Source organism: Petromyzon marinus, chromosome 23 (assembly GCF_048934315.1).
Source record: "Petromyzon marinus isolate PM22_M1 ecotype Great Lakes invasive population chromosome 23, UKy_Petmar_22M1.pri1.0, whole genome shotgun sequence".
Taxonomy (NCBI): domain Eukaryota; kingdom Metazoa; phylum Chordata; class Hyperoartia; order Petromyzontiformes; family Petromyzontidae; genus Petromyzon; species Petromyzon marinus.
In genome coordinates this window covers 2366017-2373630 of record NC_133689.1, presented here as the reverse complement: position 1 = coordinate 2373630, position 7614 = coordinate 2366017, and positions in this window count along the sequence as shown.

Below are 7614 nucleotides of genomic sequence, written 5' to 3'. Positions count from 1 at the left end.
TGAAGGCCGGTCCAGTACATGAGCGGGTGGGTGGCCAGCACCACGCTCGGCCGCTATTGTCTCCCTGGTGGCGATGTTTACACACCGCACTAGATACCAATTTTGAGGCTGAGTCGACCTAGAGGAGGCCCAGGACCGGTTCAGGACCGGTTCAGATAATATAATCGGGAATCGAACTGGGGTCGCCGTGTTCGTCGCGCAGCGCGCTAACCGCTACACTACCGCTCCCCCCCTTGTCTCTCCGGACACAAACACAGACGCACCAGACAGACAGACAGAAGCATTTAGACACACACACACATCTGAGCTCTTCATCTGGTCACGTGACCGTACATCCAGCTCCTCTTGGTGCGTGTGTGTGGGCACGGTCCCATCGGTGAGCTCCTCCGGCAGGCAAGGCTGCGTTGGCTGGGTCATGTAGCCCGCATGCCCAGCCGCCGCATGCCGAAACAGCTTTTGTTCGGCCGGATTGAGGGGGCTAAGCGGGCGCGGCACGGGCTAGAGAAGAGATGGAGTGATGTGGTACAGGAGGACGTGGAGCTGAGTGGACTTGCCGATGACTGGTACCAGCGGTGTCAAGATCGGCCTCTGGAGGAGGCTCGTGAAGGATGCTACTGGGCAGTTGGAGGTAGTCGCCCTCCAACAACAACGGAGGGCGGAGGAGCGACGCTCACAACAGCGAGTGGAGCGCCGGGTGGCTAAAGCACAGCAGGTTGGCATAGTAGGGGGCACAGGTGGTGCATCAGCCAGTCATCTCAGTCATCTCAGTCAGTCGACCCGTGGCACCTGGGTCTGCCCCGTGACCTCCTGCCAGCGGGCGTTCGACACTTCACGTGGCCTCAGGGTGCACATAGCCTGGCACAAGCGTCGTGGTGACGTCACCGCCACTTAGTGGCGAATGGCGGGTGTTGTTGTGTGTGTGTGTCTTAGTGTGTGTGTGCGTGTGTGTGTCCGGCAAAACAACCCCCTACCTCCTCGCGGTGCCGGACGGGCAACTCTGTCGTGGACAGCGCTGTGGGGGGAGATCCAATTTTGATTGGCTCCTCCCCTCATGGCATATGTATCCACCACAGGGGCTAAACGGGGGCTCTGGACGGGTGCGAGGGGCTGGTAACCCCTCCACCTTCAATTAATTACCACGAAACTACGAATTAAACTTAAATATGTAACAACTAAGCTTGTGCCGGAGGCCCCGGGGGGCCAGGCGTCTATGACGTCTCCTGGCCAAACCCCAATTGGCGGAGCCAGGAGATTGAATACCTACCCTCGGGGCTACTCCAGAAACAACGAAAAGCCACTACGGTTGGCCACGTGGAATGTTCGAACGCTCACTGCAGAGGAGAGGCTGCCACTCCTCTGTCGGGAGCTGGACCGGTACCGCCTGGATCTATGCGGCATTCAGGAGGTCCGGTGGACCGGCTCTGGCTCCTGCCACCATGAGGGGTGGACAGTCCTCTACTCGGGGCAGCAGACTGCCAAACAACAGGGTGTGGGTCTTCTTTTGAACAAAAGAATGAAGGGGGCGTGGGAGCGTGGCGGTGAGGTGTGGGAAGCTGTAAGCCCCAGGCTACTTTGGGCTCGCCTTCCCATCAACAGGAGGCGAGGAATGGTGGTCGTGGTTACTTATGCCCCCACCGAAGATGAACATCCGTGGAGGGATGCAGGCAAAGCCGATGAGTCAGATGCCTTCTATGACCTCCTGTCACAGGTGCTGGCTAAAGTGGCACCTCGGGATAGAGTCATCATGTTGGGTGACTTCAATGCCCGAGTTGGTCATGATACTGGCACCTGGCCTGGAGTGATTGGAGGGCATGGGCCAGATCAGCTCAATAACAACGGTAGGAGGCTGCTAGATTTTTGTGCAGCCCATGGGCTTGTAATTACCAACACGCTGTTCCGGCATCGGCGCATCCACACAACATCATGGATGCATGCCGGGTCCAAGCAAGAACATCTGCTGGACTACATAGTGACGGACCAGCGAATGCGAGCCCATGTCCTTGACACCAGGACCTACCGTGGAGCTGATCTGCCCTCTGACCATCGACTAGTCATCTGTAAGATGCGCCTGCCATTCTTCCACTCCGGTGGTGGGTGTACACCCAGGACCCCATTCCAACCTAAAGTGGCCTGGTCTCAGTTATCTGATGAAAGTTGCAAGCGAGAATTTCATCATCGCTTGCGGCTGGGATTGGCATCGTCCCCGACTCCTCCTGATGTCGAGGGTAAATGGGCGAGGTTTAGGACTGTGACTCATGCAGCTGCAATGGCTGCTTTGGGTACGCGGTCCAGACCTCCCCAGACACCCTGGATGACAGAGGAGTTGTTCACGATGGTTGAGAAAAAGCGACAGGCCCACTGTCATCGGCTACAGAGTCCCACGTCAGAGAATGAGGAGGCTTACCGCAGCCTTCGCTCGGAGGTTCGGAGAGCCGTGAGGCGCTGCAAGGATGGGTGGTGGTCGCGGGTTGCTGAGGAGATGGAGTCTGCCTCAGTGGCTCGTGATCACAAATCTCTATTTAACTCCATCAAAAAAGTAACCTGCAGCGCCACACCTATTACCATCATTAGGGGAAAAAACGGCGATCCAATTTCCGACCCCCAGGAACAGGTTCGCAGATTTGCTGAGCATTTCTGTGAGGTCCTGGGGGAGGGAAAATCCCTCAGCCAGGAAAACATCGTGGCACAAAGTGAGGATGACCCTGCTGAGGCTGCGGTGCCTCAAATATTGGATGAAGTCACCCCCTGTGAGTGGCTGGCTGAGGTGCCATCTGCTGAGGAAGTATTGAAGGCGATTCGGAGTCTGAGACCAGGAAAGGCAGCGGGCAGAGATGATCTTCCAAGCGAAATGCTGAGGGAGGGTGGCGTTTGTGCACAGACTGCCCTATATGACATCATAACAACAGTCTGGACCACTGGACGGGTTCCGCAGGATTGGAAGGATGCCCTGATGGTCCCCCTTTTTAAGAAGGGGGACCGCACAGACTGTAACAACTACAGGGGCATCTCACTCCTCAGTGTGCCGGGAAAGGTCCTGGCAAGGATTATTCAGCATCGCCTTGCCAGGCACGCTGAGGAGAGGCTTGCGGAGCCCCAATGCGGTTTCAGGAAAGGGCGGTCCTGCACAGATGCCATATTTTCTGTCCGTCTGCTACAGCAGAGGTGTAGGGAATTCCAACAAGACCTACATCTCTGCTTTATTGACCTGGTCAAGGCCTATGATACCATCAGTAGGCCTGGGCTCTGGGTCGTTCTTCGTGCTTTTGGAGTACCTGACCCTCTGCTCACGATCATTAAGGACCTTCATGATGGTGAGCGGGCCCGGGTAAAACTACGTGGCCGGGAGTCTGAGCCATTCCCTGTACACCTTGGGGTGCAACAGGGATGTCCTCTGGCTCCCACATTATTTAACATCTATTTTGACCACGTAGTTCGTGAAGCCTTCAATAGCTGTACCGGGGGAATCTCCATATGGTACAGATATAATGGGAGGCTAATCGATGCCCGGGTGCGGTCAAGGGATGGCTCCCTATTGCTCAACCACGTTATGTATGCTGATGACTTGGTAATAGCTGCTCAGTCAGAGGAGGAGTTGGAGACGCTGCTGCTGAGACTGGAGCGTGCCACTAAGAGGTGGGGCCTTACCATCAGCCCCACCAAAACCAAGCACCTGCCTGGGTATTTTGTACCATAGGACACTCCACCCCCACAACTCCCAATCGGTGATGGGGCAGTTGTGGAGAGAGTGGAGAGTTTCCCATACCTGGGCAGTGTGCTTATGACTGGCACCAGTTTAACAGCAGAGGTCTCACTCCGAATCAGTCGAGCGGCAATATCTTTTCATCGGTTGCGTAACGCTGTGTGGAAGCTACCTGGTCTGTCGCTCCGCACTAAGCTTCAGGTCTTCTCGGCCACGGTCATTCCCTCCCTTCTCTACGCTTGCGAAACGTGGACCCCCCTAATGGAACATCTTCGCCGGTTAGAAACATTTAGGCTGGCCTGCCTACGATCCATCCTGGGTTTAACCAGACTGGATTGTGTGAGGAGCTCACAAATCCTTGAAAGATCTGGGCAGGGTCCCATCGGTGAGCTCCTCCGGCAGGCAAAGCTGCGATGGCTGGGTCATGTAGCCCGCATGCCCAGCCACCTCATGCCGAAACAGCTTTTGTTTGGCCGGATTGAGGGGGCTAAGCGGGCGCGGCACGGGCTAGAGAAGAGATGGAGTGATGTGGTACAGGAGGACGTGGAGCTGAGTGGACTTGCCGATGACTGGTACCAGCGGTGTCAAGATCGGCCTCTGTGGAGGAGGCTCGTGAAGGATGCTACTGGGCAGTTGGAGGCAGTCGCCCTCCAACAACAACGGAGGGCGGAGGAGCGACGCTCACAACAGCGAGCGGAGCGCCGGGTGGCTAAAGCACAGCAGGTTGGCACAGTAGGGGGCACAGGTGGTGCATCAGCCAGTCATCTCAGTCAGTCGACCCGTGGCACCTGGGTCTGCCCCGTGACCTCCTGCCAGCGGGCGTTCGACACTTCACGTGGCCTCAGGGTGCACATAGCCTGGCACAAGCGTCGTGGTGACGTCACCGCCACTTAGTGGCGAATGGCGGTTGTTGTTGTTGTGTGCGTGTGTGTGGGTGTGTATGGGTGTGTGTGTGGGTGTGTATGGGTGTGTGTGTGTATGGGTGTGTGGGTGTGTATGGGTGTGTGTGTGGGGGTGTGTGTGTGCGTGTGTATGTGTGGGTGTGTGTGTGGGTGTGTATGGGTGTGTGTGTGGGGGTGTGTGTGTGCGTGTGTGTGTGTGTGGGTGTGTATGGGTGTTTGTGTGGGGGTGTGTGTGGGTGTGTATGGGTGTGTGTGTGTGGGTGGGTGTGGGGTGTGATGGGGAGCGGTAGTGTAGCGGTTAGCGCGTAGCGCTATGACCCTAGCGACAGAGTTTGATTCCCGCTCACGACCAAAATCAGTGGCGATTATTTCAGCCGGTCCTGGGCCTCCCCTAGGTCGACTCAACCTCAAATGAGTACCTGGTGCGGTGTTTAAAAACATCGCCACTGGAGAGACAAAGGCGGCCGGGCGTGGCGCTGGCCACCCACCCCCTCGTGTACCGTTCCGGCCTTCATAGGTGCTCGCTAACAGCACTTGCCCCTACAGTCTGTGCAGGCTACACGGGGGATCTTTGGGGGGGGTGTATGGGGAGGGGGGATGGGATAAGAAGTGTGGTGGTGGTGATGGTGGGTGTCAGGATATTCTGCTGAATCGGCACACTGGGAGCAGGTGACCACGGCACAAATCGAGTCCTGGATTCCGTTCACGACTTCCATCACGCCCCCCCCCCCAGTCTCCCTCCCCCACTCCTGTAGCCCCCCCCAGTCTCCCTCCCCCACTCCTGTAGCCCCCTCCCAGTCTCCCTCCCCCCTCCTGTAGCCCCCCCCAGTCTCCCTCCCACACTCCTGTAGCCCCCCCCAGTCTCCCTCCCCCACTCCTGTAGCCCCCCCCCAGTCTCCCTCCCCCACTCCTGTAGCCCCCCCCAGTCTCCCTCCCCCACTCCTGTAGCCCCCCCCCAGTCTCCCTCCCCCACTCCTGTAGCCCCCCCCCCAGTCTCCCTCCCCCACTCCTGTAGCCCCCCCCAGTCTCCCTCCCCCACTCCTGTAGCCCCCCCCCCAGTCTCCCTCCCCCACTCCTGTAGCCCCCCCCCCCAGTCTCCCTCCCCCACTCCTGTAGCCCCCCCCCCCCAGTCTCCCTCCCCCACTCCTGTAGCCCCCCCCCCCCCAGTCTCCCGATGCGGCTCCTGGGCACTCTACCCCCCCCCCCCCAATTACGCGTTGATCGATATAATGATTGATCAGGCTGATTGATTGGCTGACTGATGCTCGTTTTCACGGTGTATCGCCAAGGACAGAGCACGGGCGACGCATAGACAAAGATCCCCGCATGGACTTCCACAGGCGGGCGGGCCAAGTGTGCGTGTATGTTGAACTTCTTTCGCACCGTACGTAGCCAACCGCGCCAGCAGAAGGTTCCAAAATGCTGCCGGCGGGCTCATATGGAGGCCGCACCAGGTGCTCATGCAAGGCTGAGTCGACCGAGCGGGAATCCAACTCGGGCTAGTCGCGCAGTGCGCTTTTACCACTGCACTCCAAGTGCTGTCAGCGAGCACCTGTGCAGGCCGGCACGGCGCACGAGGGTTGCCTGTGGCCAGCACCACCCCCGGCCGCCTTTGTCTCCCGAAGTGGCGATGACATTTGAGGCTAGGGGAGGACTAAAGGACTGGTTCAGGAAGATATCCGTGGCTGATGTTGACCGCGGCGAGCGGGAATCGAACTCGGGTCGCCTGCGTTCGTAGCGCAGCGCCCTAACCGCTGCACCACCGCTCCCCCTACACAGGACACCGCCCCCCACGCCTCCCCGCGACACACAAAAGTGCCGAGTCGGCGTCTCTGGAGTCGACGAGGCATCAGCAGCAGCAGCTGCTGATGCTGATGCCACTGATGTTAGCCGTGACCGGGAATCGAATTCAGGCGGCCCCGGTTGGAGTGCATTGCGATAACCACAGCGTCCACCGCTCGAGACGTGATTGATGTTTTCCGATGAGCTGTACTCGTATAGCACCAGGGATTTAACATTTTGATTTAAAGCTCGTCGTGAGAATGTTATTGTTTTATATTTTTATTATTTTATTGTTTCCCTTCTACGTGACTTTACCGAAAGAACCAAGAATATGAACACCAGGGATTTCGTCAATTCCATTCCTCGGGACGCACGAACAGAGTTATTTATCCGTGATGTGGAGAGAGCGAATTCTCAACGTCACCTGGGCCGTGTTTAGCAATCATCAGGCTCATGTAGCGCGGAGGTGCGGGTGTGGACTATGAGATGAGGATAAGGTGGCGCAGTTAGTGGGGGTCACGGTGGTGTGAGAGTGGATTGGTTTGAGACTCACATTTAAACACACACACACGCACAAATATCCCCCGTATAGCTTCACAGACTGTTGAAGCAAGTGCTGTTTGCGAGCACCTATGAAGGCCAGAACGGCACACGAGGGGGTGGGTGTTCAGAACCACGTCCGACCGCCTTTGTCTCCCTAGTGGCGATGCTTACACACCGCGCACTAGGTACTCATTTGAGGCTGAGTCGACCTAGAAGGAGGCTCAGGACCGGTTCAGATAATCGTCACCGATCTTGGCCGTGAGTGGGATTCGAACTCTGGTCGCCGGGTTTGTAGCGCAGCGCGCTAACCACTACACCACCGCTCCCCACGTTTAACACACACACACAAAACAACAAACAAAGATCCCCCATTTAGCCTGTAACAGACTGTAGGGGCAAGTGCTGTTAGCGAGCACCTATGAAGGCCGGAACGGTACACGAGGGGGTGGGTGGCCAGCACCACGCCCGACCGCCTTTGTCTCCCTAGTGGCGATGTTTACACACCGCACCAGGTACTCATTTGAGGCTGAGTCGACCTAGGGGAGGCCCGGGACCGGTTCAGATAATCGTCACTGGTGTTGGCCGTGAGCGGGAATCGAACCCGGGTCGCCAGGTTCATAGCGCAGCGCGCTAACCGCTACACTATCGCTCCCCACGTTTAACACACACACACAGACACACGCACAG